The sequence below is a fragment of the Gorilla gorilla genome, chromosome 22 (assembly GCF_029281585.2).
Source record: "Gorilla gorilla gorilla isolate KB3781 chromosome 22, NHGRI_mGorGor1-v2.1_pri, whole genome shotgun sequence".
Taxonomy (NCBI): Eukaryota; Metazoa; Chordata; class Mammalia; order Primates; family Hominidae; genus Gorilla; species Gorilla gorilla.
The window spans coordinates 47103591-47118832 of NC_073246.2; the positions used below are offsets into that span (position 1 = coordinate 47103591).

Genomic DNA, 15242 nt, shown 5'->3' on the forward strand with positions numbered 1-15242 from the left:
GAAAAATTCTCAGCCATTGTCTCTTTAAATATTGCCTCTCATGTTATTTCTATTATTTCCTTCAAAAACTCTTTTACATGTATGTTAGGTTCTCTGTTTCCATCATCCATGGTTTTTCAACTGTTTTTAAGTGTTTTGTCTCTTTGTTTCTCTGGACTGCATTCTGATGTAATTTCTTTGGATCTGTTTTCCAGTTCACTGTTTCTCTCTTTGTCTGCGTCTAAATCTGTTGTTCAGACATCAAATTTTATAGTAATTTGTTTCCTTTGTTCTTATTCTTGATTGTGAACTGTTCATTTGCTTTGTAAATATATTAGTTGGAATTATTTGAGTCTTTGACTTAATTTTCCCCAGAAAGATTTGTATTTCCTTCAACTTGTCACCTTGATGGGAGGGGGGAAGAGGTGTCTCCAGTATAGGACTATTTTTGTAAATAAATCAACTTAAAATTTGGACCACACAAAGTTAGACTGAATTTGGATCATCAACTTCATTGAGGTCTGCCTTGAGTTTATAAATTCTTGGGGTATTTTTTTCTCCATCCTCAATGTTACTGCTGAACTGTATCTTGGCCTTTTGGCTAAGATCAAGTGGAGTATCTTTTCTTATCAGTTTAATGTTAGGGCTGAGACAGGAACATTTCCTGCATGTCTATGTACAATTGCATGAATTTTTTCATTTACCCTTTGAAGTTTCTGCTTTACAAAGGGTCCTCTTCTATTTTTCCCACCTTGGGAAGATCCTCAGGCTTATTTCCTCTCCTCTCAGCCCTCTATCATTGTCAGACTTGCTCAGTGTTTGCAGGGTTCTGTAGAAAACCTGGATTTGAAAGTTGGATTTGGCATGGCTTGTCTCCTGGGGTTCTTGATTTCCCTCTCTTTGTTCCTTGTGGTTTATTTGCTTTCATGAATGATCTGTGGTATGTTTTATAAGTTTCTTTGAATTCAACTATTTACTTTATTCAGGAGGGTTGTTCAGGGCATCTTATCTGCAATAGTATAAGAATTATAATCCCCAAGGCTATTCTTCACTTTCTATGTCCTTTTGGTTTGGATCTGTCTTAACCTAGAAAACAGAGCCTGAGGCAAGGATATAAAGCATTGGGGCTTTATTTGGGAAGTGTAAACCCAGGGCTGTGAGAGTGAGGTGCGAGAGATTGAGGCAAGGAAGGACCTCCCTGCAGCGATGCGATGTGAGTCTCAACTGTGCTGGCTGCTGTTTCATAAGGGGCTGAAGTGACCTGGCTCGGCAGATGCCTCTGGGTCAGCTGCATGGGAAGATGGCTCCAGGGAGTCCACAGGAGGGGAACGGAATGTATCTTCTGGCTCTCTTCTGGCGGCTACTTTCCACTGGTCAAAGCTGTCCCCGCAGGGAATCAGGGGCCCTGGGTTGCATTCCCAGCCTCCTCAGCAGCTGCTCTGGGTACCACATCCCCATGCTGCAGAGTGGCATCTCATGAGGACACAGAAGTGGCAGGTGGAGCATGTGGCTGGTCTGCCTGGCTGCACTGAGTTGGTCGAGGCAGGTCAGCAGGAACCTGAGTGGCTGCTTGGCCCACACCACAGCAGAGCCAGGGAGACCAGCAGGCACATGAGATGTCTGCTGACACAGGGTCTAAGATGGCCCAGTTATGCACTGGCCCCTGTGCATTTCTGGGCCACGACACCTGCTGAATTGAGTTCTCAGTGTCATTACAAGTCACAGGTTTCTGGGTGATGTTAAGATATCACAAGGTGGACTGGCTGTGTTTCCAACCCTTTTTCCTCTAGCTCCGTACACCATCTCCATCCCCAGCGCTGGCCCTTGGCAGCTCAGGGTAAAGTCATGTGAAGCTCTGGGTGCAGGTCAAGAGCTAGTGGTGGGGGTAAGAGGCTCTGCTCCTGTGGGGTGGGGGTGAGGGGCTCTGTGCCTATGGAGTGGGGGTCGGGGTGAGGGGCTCTGTGCCTATGGAGTGGGGGTCAGGGGGTGAGGGGCTCTGTGCCTATGGGGTGGGGGTGAGGGGTGGGGGGCTCTGTGCCTATGGGGTGGGGGTGATGGGTGGGGGGCTCTGTGCCTATGGGGTGGGGGTGAGGGGTGGGGGGCTCTGTGCCTATGGGGTGGGGGTGAGGGGTGGGGGGCTCTGTGCCTATGGGGTGGGGGTGAGGGGTGAGGGGCTCTGTGCCTATGGAGTGGGGGTCAGGGGGTGAGGGGCTCTGTGCCTATGGAGTGGGGGTCAGGGGGTGAGGGGCTCTGTGCCTATGGGGTGGGGGTGAGGGGTGGGGGGCTCTGTGCCTATGGGGTGGGGGTCAGGGGGTGAGGGGCTCTGTGCCTATGGGGTGGGGGTGAGGGGTGGGGGGCTCTGTGCCTATGGGGTGGGGGTCAGGGGGTGAGGGGCTCTGTGCCTATGGGGTGGGGGTGAGGGGTGGGGGGCTCTGTGCCTATGGGGTGGGAGTGAAGGGCTCTGCGCCTAAGGGCTAGTGGTGGGGGTAAGAGGCTCTGCTCCTGTGGGGTGGGGAGGCCCCTGGGGTGGATAAGTTCAGTTGTGGGGAGGCAGTGGGAGGCTGGTTTGGATAGCAGGTTCAGACTTGTTTCCAGGCAAGGGTATCAGAGCCCTGCTGGATTTCAACCCTCTGACACCGAGGTCAGTACCCCAAGTCCTTCCAGGGCAGAACCTCAAAACCCCCACAGGAGTGATACGAGGTATGGAACTGGGTTCCTGGACAGCCAGCCTTGTAGGTGTGCACAGACATCCTCTTCATTGTGATGCTGTCACTAATACTGTAAAAGATTGGTCATTGTTCAGTAGGAGAAAAGAATTCTATGGCCAGATACACATGGCTGTCTGCACATGACAGTCATAATGCCCCCACTGGCTCTAAGAATTCCTGAAACAAGGGGCTCATCTGACCTGACGTCATGTGTGACCATGAAGTCCATCTCCCACGGACGTGAGCTGAGGGAGCAGAAGCCAGATTGTGTGCCCTTCCCCACACGAAGAGCCTCAGGTCTTGGTAGAGCAGCACGACATTCTGGTGTGGCCATAAGAGGGTGTGGGAGGGGCAGACGGGGGAGAAAAATGGGGCAAGCAGCGCCTCCTCAGCCCCCCAACCCAATGACCCTTAACAGCCACGAGCACCCACAGGAGCAGGTGTTTTAGGACAGCCAGTCGAGAAGGCGAGGTAAACATCCTCTGTGTTAGCCTGGTGACAAGTTTGAGCTTATGGGACATTAACTCACAAAGCAAAGTAACTGCAGCATGCTGTGAACCCTCCCTGAATTAATGGCAGGGGAATCTGCTTCAAGCAGAAATGGGTTATCTACAGAAACTTTGCATGTGCAGTTGAGTCTGAATCCTCCCCATTAATGGTGAGGGTAATGGAGTGGAGAGGACAGCCTCAGCCAGCCCCAGCTGACTTCTCTCTGCTGTGGAAGTTAATTCTGTGATGCTGTGGGGCCTGACAGCGTTTTTTGCCTTCCTCCTTTTTTTAAGGCAGACATTGCCAATTCACCTTTCCGGAGTTGTCTTCTGTTCCGCGTGGGGAGAAGATGATCGAGGAGGCTGCTGGGAGCATAGGGGAGGCACCTTGTGCCCACACACATCTGGGGATGAACTCTTGGGGTCATGCGGAGTGAGTCCTAACTGTGTACGGCTTTAGAGGGCGTCTCCAACTCAACCAACCGCTCAGTGCTCAGGGCAGTCTTATCTCATGGATACATCATGACAGATGCCAATGGCAATGTAATCATCAGAAAGTATTCTTTAAATTTCTTGAAGCAAGCAACCAGAAATATTAAAGATAAGCCTAAATATAAGGCAGCCCTCTGTAACCCACCCACATGACACTGGTGTAGGTTTGTACACGCCTTGCATTCCATGGAGTCATCGAATGGTTATACAAGTGTTATTTGTGGTCGGGCACAGTGGCTCACGCCTGTAATCCCAACACTTTGGGAGGCCGAGGCAGGTGGATCACCTGAGGTCAGGAGTTCGAGACCAGCCTGACCAACATGGAGAAACCCCGTCTCTACTAAAATTTCAAAATTAGCCAGGCATGCTGGTGCATGCCTGTAATTCCAGCTACTCAGGAGGCTGAGGCAGGAGAAATGCTTGAACCCGGGAGGCGGAGGTTGCAGTGAGCCGAGATCGTGCCATTGCACTCCAGCCTGGGCAACAAGAGCAAAACTCCATCTCAAAAAAAAAAAAAAAGTGTTATTTGTGTTATTTTAATGTTCTCCCTTTCACTTCAAGTCAGATACCTTTCTACATGCCTAACTTTATTATACTTTTCAATACTGCCTAGTTGTATATTTAGGAGAGGTACAGTAATTTACTAAAACATCTCCATTATTGCACATTTAGTCAAATAGTTGTTTTTTCGTTTAAGTGATGTCATAATGAACATCTCCATGGCGGTTTTGTTTCAGGTGAGATTCTTGTTCTTAAGCTGCATCCCCTACTGGGTCAAAGCACAGACACATCTTTATGACTTTTGCTCTGTGTTACCAAAACTCACAAAAATGTTTAAAGGATTGTTTGCAAAAAGGTTGTGTTCAGGGTGGTTCAAGAGAATCAGGAGTTTCAGGCTATCCAGAATTTTGTAAACCAAAACCACACCCCTAATGCAAACAAGTTATGGATCTTATAAAAGAAAGAAAGAAAATCTGTATGACGCTGAGCAGAAAACATCACTCATCAGCCCGATACTTATTTTTGCCATAGTTGACTTGTTTAAAAAGCTGTAATTTCAGAAGATGTGTTATTTTTAGTAATAATACTCAGTAGCTGACATCTACTGAACTCTTAATGTTCCTGGCACCATAGTAAGCATTTAACATGGATTTTCACGCACAATCTGTATGACAACCCACGGAATAGCCCTATTTTATTTTACAGCTTTGGAAACTGGGGTTAGAGAAGCAAGTAGCCCCAAATCAGACAGGGACATAGGGCTGAGCGTGGATTCACGTCGGCTGGGCTAAAGCCAGAGCCGATGCTTTGGCTTTATCCAATTGTGTTAGGACTCTGTGCTACTGATCAATGAGCTATTGATGAATATCAGAAAATCGATTGATTAAGGACACCTGACAGTGAGGTCTTAGGAGTCACTTTTCCTCTTGGTACAGATGAACACCTACAACAGAGAGAAGGACAAAGCTGTCCTGCAGTGCCGGGCTCACCTGCGCCACCGCCTGCAGCCTTTGCTTCCTGACTCAGCCTAACTCCCAATGTCAGAATAAATGCAGGAGAGGGCAGTTTGGTGATAAAAGGAGAGGAACTATACTTGGAAATGATATTTTTCTGCATATTTAGAACCAAAAACCCCACTGGTTCATTGATCTCTGTGAGTAAAGGGTTAATAAAGCTCCCTTTCTGGAATTGAATCTGACCTCTGCTCACCTCCAGCTCTGTCCCTCAGGAAATCTGAGAGGGAGGGCCACCAGCTCTGTTCCTAGGTGTGGGCAGCAGAATTCCAGCCTCGGCAAATGCCGTCCCAGAAGTGAGGTCGCCCGTGAAAATGCTGCGTTGCTTGGCAAGAGGGACCTGTGCCAATGTCATTAAGATTCCTAATCAGCTGACCTTAAAGTAGATGAGCCTGGATCCTCTGGGCGATGTGAGTCCCTGACAGCAGGAGAGGGGGCAGGAGGGGAAGGCGGGGACTCGAAGCATGAGGGAGACTGGCTGCTGCTGCTGCTGGCATAGAAGGAGCTGGCTTCTGCCAACAACCTGAGGGAGCCCAGTCGCTGCTGCCTCCCCAGCACCCTCAGGCAAGACCTCAGGCTGGGCATCGCCTTGCCTTTGGCCTGGTGAGGCTCCAAGCAGAGAACCCAGTCATCACCCTCAGAAACTTGTTTCAGTCCTTTCGGTTTGTAACAATCCAAGCACCGCCCCCAGAGTTACATGATAACTTTCATTGTCTCCTTCACTGTGGAGGCCATGAGGAGCCCCTGCCTGAAAAATCCTCACGTCCCCATGCTGAGTTGAACCGTACAGTCCGCAGTAGGGCAGGACCTGCCCGCCTGTTCATCGCCCCTGGCGGTGGCTGTGCAGTGAGCCTCCCGTAAGCAGCACATAACTCAGCTTCAAAAACCCAATCTCATAATTGTGCCTTTGATCAGAAGTTGTATCTATTTAGATTTATTGTGATTTCTGGTATATTTGGATTATTTATACCTCTCTATATTGTGTTTTCTAATTTATCCTTTTGCTGTTTTTTTCTCCTTTCTTACCCCTTCTTTTGGTTGATTCATTCTTTCTGCTTATCCCACTTTCACTCCTTCACACTACTTTGAGAATTATATTCTCTATTCCTGTTGTTTTGGTGGGGAATCTCAAAACTTTAATCTACTGTTTATCTTAGAGTCTAAAGTGGCAGGAGCAATGCTGCACGCCTGTAATCCTAGCACCTTGGGCGGCTGAGGTGAGGGGATCACTTGAAGCCAGCATTTCGAGACCAGCCTGGGCAACATAGTGAGACCCTGTCTCTACAAAATATGGAGGGGGAAAAAAAAAACCTAGCTGAGTGTGGTGGCATGTACCCGTAGTCCTAGCTACTCAGGAGGCTGAGGTGGGAGGATCGCTTGGGCCCAGGAATTCCAGGCTATGGTGAGCTATGATCATGCCACTGCACTGTAGCCTGGGCAACAGAGGGAGACCCCATCTCTTAAAAAAAAAAGCCTAAGGCTATTCAGTGTCTTCAGTCTCTTTTCATTCTTCTCAAACATCCAGAGTTTCTGAAACTCAGGTAGTTTGCTCACAAACTACTCAAGGTAGTTTGCTCACAAACTACTCAAGGTAGTTTGCTCACAAACTACTCAAGGTAGTTTGCTCACAAACTACTCAAGGTAGTTTGCTCACAAACTACTCAAGGTAGTTTGCTCACAAACTACTCAAGGTAGTTTGCTCACAAACTACTCAAGGTAGTTTGCTCACAAACTACTCAAGGTAGTTTGCTCACAAACTACTCAAGGTAGTTTGCTCACAAACTACTCAAGGTAGTTTGCTCACAAACTACTCAAGGTAGTTTGCTCACAAACTACTCAAGGTAGTTTGCTCACAAACTACTCAAGGTAGTTTGCTCACAAACTACTCAAGGTAGTTTGCTCACAAACTACTCAAGGTAGTTTGCTCACAAACTACTCAAGGTAGTTTGCTCACAAACTACTCAAGGTAGTTTGCTCACAAACTACTCAAGGTAGTTTGCTCACAAACTACTCAAGGTAGTTTGCTCACAAACTACTCAAGGTAGTTTGCTCACAAACTACTCAAGGTAGTTTGCTCACAAACTACTCAAGGTAGTTTGCTCACAAACTACTCAAGGTAGTTTGCTCACAAACTACTCAAGGTAGTTTGCTCACAAACTACTCAAGGTAGTTTGCTCACAAACTACTCAAGGTAGTTTGCTCACAAACTACTCAAGGTAGTTTGCTCACAAACTACTCAAGGTAGTTTGCTCACAAACTACTCAAGGTAGTTTGCTGTACCTTGTTTTTCTCACCCCAGCAAGCAGGGATATTGCTGTTACTGGTGTTAGGATTATTAACACAGTGAGTTTAACTTTATTCATGTTTATGGTTCCCTTGCTTCAGCATCTCTTTTTGTGTCTTCAACTTTCCTTCTGGGATTATTTTTCATCTTCAAAGGTCCTTTACTGAGATGTGTTTATGGTAAACCGTGTTGGTTTTTCTTTGTCTGGAAGTAATCTGTATTTTCCTCTTATTTTTGAAAGATAGTTTTGCAGATAACAGAAGTCTAGATTGAGAGTATTTTCCCCAAGTGCTTTGAGATATTACTGGCGCCTCCCGGCACCCAGCGTGGTAAGGAAGCTGGCTCTCAGCCTTGTTGCTGCTCTTTTATGGGTCATCTGCCTTTTCTCTCCTGGGACTCAGCATCCTCTGTCTTTGTTTTCTGCAGGTTCACCATTGCTCTCCATATGTGGGTTTCTTTTGATTTAGCCTGTTGGGATTCACTGGGCCTTCTGAATGTGAGGATTTATGTCTGGAAAATCCTCACCTGACATCTCCTTGAATGTGACCTCTCCTGCATGCTTTGTCTCTTTCTAGAATATTCTTTACATAAAGATGACGCCTGTACATTCTCTCTTCTGTGTCCTTTCATATTTCTTTGATTTTCTATCTCTTTAGCTTTCTTGGCTGCATTCTCTGTAACATTATCAGATTTATCATTCGGTTCATGAACTATCTTTTAAGTGTGTCGAATTTGCTATTCATGTTTCTAATTTCAATGATATTTTAATTTCTAATTGTATTTCATTTTTGATAACATCTTGTTCCTTTGTCACACTTCAGTACCCTCTCTTATTTCTGTAAATATGTTAGCCGTCATTACTGTATACTCTGCCTTGGATTATTCCACTATTTGCATTGTGATGAGTCTGATTGTACATTTGGTTGTTTCTGCTGACTTGCCCATGGTGGCAGGCTTCCTGGTGCGTGTGGTGCCTCTGTGTTGTGAAATCACGTTTGCATGCGTGGGACTCTCAGGCATCCAAGGTGGATCCCCGCAGAGGCTTTGTGCTTGCCTTTGCCAGGACCTGAGCAGCCCACTTGGAAGTACATTTTGTGGGTGTGGATGCTTTAAACCTTGAACCCACTTGAGGATGGCCGGTGCTAGAAATTCTCGAGACTTTTTCTCTTATTTGCTCCTCTTTTCAGAGCTGAGGCTCACGCAGCAAGCGTCCCTGCCACTTCCCCGTGACTGGCGGGTTTCCCTGGCTCACTCTTGAGGGCCCCTCTTTTGGGCTCCTGGCTTCCTGCAGGGCTTCTGCTCTGGGTTCCTGCCTCACACAGGCCCCAGGCTTCATCTCTGTGCTTGCCTGGGGCTCATTAATGTTCAGGATCCTGGACAGCAGGGATCAACAGGACCCGTACAGACGGTGCTGTGCCCAGCTGGACTCATGCTTCTCCATGGCCTCAGGCCTTTTGGGCTTCAAGTTATCTTCTCCCCAAAAAGATTTTCAAATGTGATGTTATTGGGCATTTTCGGGTTTTAGAGGCTGTCTGTTGGGAGGCCTCCTCCCCCATCTCTTCTGCTGTATTCTGGAAGGGGTGTTCCTGGCCCACCTCCTCAGGATTAGAGAACTGCATTGCGGCCGACATTTGAAGGACTGGACACAGTGGCCCGGCCTTCCTGTTCATCTTCTCTCTCTGCTTTCCAGCCTCTGCTGGGCCTGTGCACCGCGGTGTGTCTCCTGCCCGCTCCCTGCATGCAGAACGTCACTTGTTCTACAGCTTTCCCTGATGTGGTCTCACTGTCCCCGTCCCTGTGGCCACTTATGTGCCTGTTTATTCATCCTCCATGTTCCCTGAGGAGACGGGCCTGGGAGGGCAGCGGCAGGCCCCACTCACACTCAGACCCCAAGCCTGGGCCTACTGCTGGCCACGTGGTGGCTCAGGAGACCGTGGCATCTGCCTCCTGGCGCAGGTGGCATGTGCCCATTCTCCTGAGGGGCATTCTCTGCAGACCAGCTCACATGCTGTAGCATTGCGGCCTTTCTCAGGAGTCAGCAAGCATGTGTGTTCATGCAAGCCTTTCTAGAAAGTGACGGGTGGGGACGTGTTGGCAGTGGGGGGAGGGGAGGGGCCGATAGCCTTGCAGCCTCTTGCGGGCCCAGGGCTGTCCACTCTCCGTACCACTCACATGGCCACCCTGAGGGCAGTGAACCCGGGCCGTGAAGCTGCTCTGGTGTGTCCTGAAAAGGCCTTTCCATAGGAGCGAGAGGCTCCATGTGTGACAGGCCGGAGCTGATGTGGCCGTGACGACTGATGGGTCTGGAACGCATGGTCCCGCAGAGAGGCACGGCTCCACGGCGCCCCCAAAATGTGAGCCCCTCCATTCACTCCTGTCGTTCCCACTTGTCGGGGCCGGGTCACTGAACTCCCAGGCCCGCTTGGGCTGCCCCCTCCTCCCTGAAGACTCCGTGGCAGAGGGCTGGAGTGCAGGGAGGAGATGGCCCCAGCAGTGGGGGGTCTGGAAACATCTCCCTTCATCATCTTTGGGGTCCCCTCTGGACCCGCCATGGCCTCCCTCACACTCCTCCGTGCGGGTCCAGGCTCTGCCTCACACGTGCCTTGCTTGCCACACTGGGGGCTGGGAGGCTGGGTGGGCTGGGGGTCTGCCCTCCGCCTTGAGGAGCAGGACAGCGAATCCACCCTAAACTGACTCAGCCCTGCCCTGGCCTCTTCTTGAGGTGGAAGCGGTGTGTGCAATGGGAGGGGTGTCGGGGCGGAACTGTGTCCCCCAAAATTCATGTTGAAGCTCTAACCCCTAGAACCTCAGAATGTGACTTAGGTCTTTAAAGGAAATAGGGGCTTAAAAATGGGGATTGACTTAAAACGGAGGCCATAAGTCATTAAATTGTACACCTTCAATACGTAACCTTGCAGTGCCCCAAATACCTTAATAGATAAATGTTTAAGGCAAAGGACAGGCAGGGTGGCTGGGACCCAGTCTGCCTGGTGTCCCTGTAAGAGGAGGGGGTGAGGACATAGACACACGCAGAGGGATGGCCCCGTGAGGACACAGGGAGGAGACAGCGTCTGTGAGTCCAGGAGCATCTCAGGAAGCAGCCCTGCCCCTCCTTGACCTCGGAGCCAGCCTCCAGGAGAATCCCTCCATGTTGGTGCTGAAGCCCCCAGGCTGTGGTGTTTTCTCACAGCCGCCCTGAGTGACTCACAGCAGTTTGTCCCTGATGACTCTGTGCTCTCCTGGGGCCATGTCTTGGTTCTGTGGCTGAGCACCCGTTCCCTGCCCTTCCAGGCTCCTGCTCTGACAGCTGGGTGCCTGTGCTGATCTCCTGGCTGGGGCCGGAGACTCGCAGATAGGAAGTGGGTTATTCCTGCCAGGAGCAGGGCGTGCACTTCTGAAAACAGGAGGGTGATCGGTGCAGGGGGAGCCTGGCTTCATGTGCTGCTGGAAGTGGATCTGGGGATGAGTGACTCGGCTTGAATCCCTCAGGAGGTGTCGGGCGCCAAGGTCCCGAGCAGTTCCTGCTTCTCGTTTTTATAACCCGAGGTGTCCCAATTACCTGCTGCTTCAGAACAAATCACCCTCAAACTTAATGGCATAAACAACCACTCATTTAATTGTCTTCCATAGTCCTCTGGGTCAAGGTTCCAGGCGGGCTGGGCTCAGGGCTCTACTTGCAAAATGCACTTTATGGGCCCAGCTTCTCCCTGCCGTGGTGGGGGCCCAAGAAGTATCCCCAGTCTGGTGGAGCCCCCGGTCTGGTGGAGCCCCCGGTCTGGATGAGCCCCCGGTCTGGTGGAGCCCCCGGTCTGGTGGAGCCCCCAGTCTGGATGAGCCCCCGGTCTGGTAGAGAACGTTGAGGTGAGTGCTCGAGGGGTTGCTCGCTGCTGCTGGGCCCCACAGTGCCCACCTGGCCCCCCAGGACCCCAACCCCACACAGCCCTTTGTTAGCCTCCCCACCCCACGCACCTTCCTCCCTCTCCAGAACATCTGGTGAAGATTTATTGTAACCTCCTGGGCCCACAGTTCTTGGGGCTGCTGCGGTCCGAGTGTCGGTGTCCCCCAGAATTCATGTGTTGAAATCTTACAGCCCAGTGAGCTGGTGTTAGGCCTTTAGGTGAGTGATGAGGCACGAGGCTGGAGCCCTATGAATGCGATTCCCAGGGGTCAGCACAGCCTCGTGCCTGAGAAAGCAGACGCAGCCGGGGAGTTGAGACACGGCGCCAACACGATGTGAGCAGGAGGCCAAGCATAGAGACAAAGTTTAGTTTCATTAAATGTCTTTCTCTTTGGCCGCGTTGCGGGAAAAATTTCTGCTGCTCACGAGTAGAAACACAAAGCAGACAGAGGAAGTCAATGGCCGAGGGAACTCAGGGAAGGGTGAACAGAGGCAGGCAGGTAGGAGGGCCAGGGAGGAGCCTGGCGGCCCGGAGCTAGGGGACAGGCAGGGCCACCTTGTGAACGCAGAGGGAGCCTGGGGGCTTGGGTGGGTCAGCCCTTTCTTGTGCTGCCTGTGTTCTTCCCTGAGTGCAGGAGAGAGAGGGAGACACAGAGAGAGGGAGAAAGAAAGGGAGAGATGGGGGAGAAACACAGAGACAGGGAGACACAGAGGGAGAGACATAGAGGGAGAGATAGAGAAACATGGGGAGAGATAGAGGGACAGAGAAAGAGTGATGGGGAGAGAGGGAGAGACAGAGAAAGATGGGGAGAGAGAAGGAGTGATGGGGAGAGAGGGAGAGACAGAGACTCAGAGACAGTGAGGGGAGAGGCACAGAGACAAACAGAGCAGAAGGGGGAAACAGAGACAGAAAGAGACACGGAAGAGGGTCCTGGGCGGGGCCAGGAGCTCTGGTTTTGGGGGCAATAGGACTCAGTACCCGAGGGGATCTGCTCGGCGTTTGGGTGGATGGGGGGCGGGTGAGAATGGGGGAGGCTGTTTCCTCAGTTTGGAGGCTCCACTGACTGTAGGAGACACAGTAGCAGAGAGAGTGAAATGAAAACTAAATCGATCTCGGAAGGAGACAGGGCGGAAGACGTGGCTTTTGTCCCGAAGTTTCCAAAATTCCATGCACTGCACAAGTGTATGTGGGGCAGGGTGTGAACGGGCTTCCAGGATCCCCCACCTGATGGAGCCAAAGGTGCCGCGTCACCTGCTTCAGGAGAGCAGCTGCAACCACAGCCGGCCAGGGCCCCGCCTCCCAGCCCAGCTCTCCTGCCTGCCTGGGTGGTAACTCCACCCACAGGTGGCAGCCGTGGCCACGTGTCTCTGGGCCACATGATTGTGTGGGGTCAGGCGTGACTCCTGCTGGGCTCTTCCACCTGCCAGGCTTGGGGGTGGGAGTGGGAGGACGTGGCTGTTGCTGTGGGGGCATCCCTCTTGTCACCGTGGCAGAGGAGCCTGGAGGAGATCCCAGCAGTGCCCCCCACACACACCTGGAGCCGATCCCAGCAGTGCCGCCCGTGTCCCTGGATCCAGCCGTGCCTGAGGCCACCTCACCCACTGCCTTTTGAGTGGTCGAAGTTGTCTGTGCTCTTGAACTTCAAAGCCAGCTGGGGTCAGGCTTTTGTTCTCTTGCGGCTGAAAACGTGCTGGGGTGGGTGTGGGTGGGTGGCAGGTGCCTCAGGAGGTGGCACAGCTTCGTGGGCAGGGCCCAGAGGTGCTGACCCAGGAGGCCTCCTGGTGCCACGGGGAGAGCCATGTTGAGGGGTCTGGCACGGATGGTGGGAAGCACCAAGTAAGTGGCCCTGACTCCAAGAGAACGGGGGAGTCCAGGGCTGCAGGACGGAAGGGCCCAGTGCTGCCCGTGGCGGCCCCTGACCCCAAGAGAACCGGGGAGTCCAGGGCTGCAGGACGGAAGGGCCCAGTGCTGCCTGTGGCGGCCGGGGCAGTTCTGGCACCTCACGGGAGGGGCAGCCGTGGAAGCCCCATGAGCTTCCTGGGTACCAGGCCCTCTCTCGGCATGAAGGACGAATCTCACGTGGTCCTTGCTGCCTGGATGGAGGGGAGTGACTAAAGATGGCAGGGACAGAGGTGTGGCAGGTCCTGTCTGCAGGGTGCCGCCCCGAGGTGGAGCAGGGGGCCTGGCAGTCCCACCAGGCTCAGAGCCTCCCCTCACCCCGCGCTTGGCTAGGGACATCAGAGCCTGTGGTGAGGGCACCTGTATTTCTTGATGGGGGCTCTGCTGGGTCGGGGACTGCTTAGGCCTGGATGCCCTGATTGTGCCCATCCCCCTCTCCCTCCACACTGTCCCCTGCTCCCGAGGGGCTCCCTGCAGCCCTGACTCTGGCTGGTGGGGGAGGAGTCTGTGGTCGGTGGCGCACAGCAGGTGCGCAGCTGCTGCCCAGAGCTGCCCCCGGGCTCGGGAACTGAAGGAAGGGCTGTGGAGCCTGAAGCCTGGGCCTGGCCTGTGCTGCGGCCGCACCGCTGGGTGATGCAGGAGCCACTCCACCTCCCTGGCACCCCAGCCTCATCCGGCAGCCTGGGAGCGTGGGCCTCCTGCCCCTCCAGGGAGGCCCTGGCCGTGTCCTCATGGGTCCTTGTGGCTCCAGGTCGGGACAGTGGCTGTGAGATCTGACCCTCCCGTTCCCCCTCCACCAAGTAGGAGAAACCCCGGAGCATGAGCCCTCGTCCTTCACCGTCCCGGGGACAGGGGGACCCCCAGATGCTGCACGGCTGACAGGCCAACGTGGCAGAAGCTCCAGCTTCACAGGAAGCCAGTGACCATGAGAGTCTGTAGCTGTAACGAAGCCACAGAGCTGTGGCTTTCTTTCCCCTTCAGCTCTAGGAAAGGTTATCTGCCCTGCACAGATCTCTGGAGGCCTGGCTGGGCTCTGAGAGCATCAGACTGATTATCGTAAGAAAATAATCTCTGCAGACACATTCCTCTCTAGAAGCAGGGGACAAAGCCCAGCTTCAAAGACAGTTCCACACACGCCCTCCCTGCCCTGCACAGCTGCCTGCCGGGTGGGAGCAGAGCCCTTGCAGCCGGGCTCAGGGGCCTGGGCAGGGACAGCGTGTGGCGGGGGCACAGCTGAGACAGGAGCCTCAAAGCGACACCACCCCGACGTGAAGCTACAGTTGAGGAGACACAGCTGCCCCCATTCCCGGGCCTCATCTCCACAGTGAGACGCTGGACTCTCTGCCTGATCCACCGTCTCTTAGAACCTCCCCTCCCTCCGGAGCAGTTCGGCAGCCCCAGGGCAGCCATGGGAACCCTGCCGAGTGCCTCTGGGCCGCCACAGACCGCAGAGCCCGCGGGAGCCTCCCTCACACAGCCTCATGTCCACTGTGGGCTTGGGGGAAAGCCCTGTCCTGGGACAGGGGAGCCGGGGGTCCTGGCCCTGGACCACCATCTGGGGACCACGTTCTCACGCCTGCAAAGCTCCCTGCCCCACCCCCATGTGCCGGCTGGTGTTGACACCTTTGTAGAGTGGGAACCTGCCTCCGAGCCCCAGCCTGCAGCCACAGAGCAGGTTATAGACCAGGTGAGAGGGCGCCGCGCCCGGAACCAAGGAGCACAAGCCCGCAGTGCCCATGAGATCCTCATGCTGGCCGGCGCAGGAGCCAGCCTCGGCCTCTGCAGGTCCTCGTGGGAAACCGCGGGGGCACGTGGGGCGGCTGCAGGATCCGCAAAGCCGGCTGTTTGCGGAGGGCGCAGCTCCACCTGGAACAGCCGAGGCCGCCCACGCGCTTCCCGCAGCATCAGAGCAGCGTCCACGGCTGTTGTCTCGGGCACCACGGGATGCCTTTCTTCGTTTCAATAGCTGTGGGAAAGCC

General features: G+C 53.1%; 1 long non-coding RNA gene and 1 other non-coding gene across 3 annotated transcripts; both read left to right on the plus strand.

The window, feature by feature from the left end:
* Positions 1 to 560: 560 nt before the first annotated feature.
* On the plus strand, positions 561 to 746 carry LOC115931868 (U2 spliceosomal RNA). Its single transcript, XR_004068297.1, has one exon. It is a non-coding gene; the product is annotated as a U2 spliceosomal RNA (small nuclear RNA).
* Positions 747 to 2848: 2102 nt separating this feature from the next.
* On the plus strand, positions 2849 to 3812 carry LOC134757861 (uncharacterized). Of its 2 annotated transcripts, none has more exons than XR_010132404.1 (2): positions 2849 to 3158; positions 3470 to 3812. It is a non-coding gene; the product is annotated as an uncharacterized lncRNA (long non-coding RNA). The 2 variants fall into 2 exon arrangements; XR_010132403.1 differs by having other exon boundaries at positions 2849 to 2990.
* The last annotated feature ends 11430 nt before the right edge of the window (positions 3813 to 15242 follow it).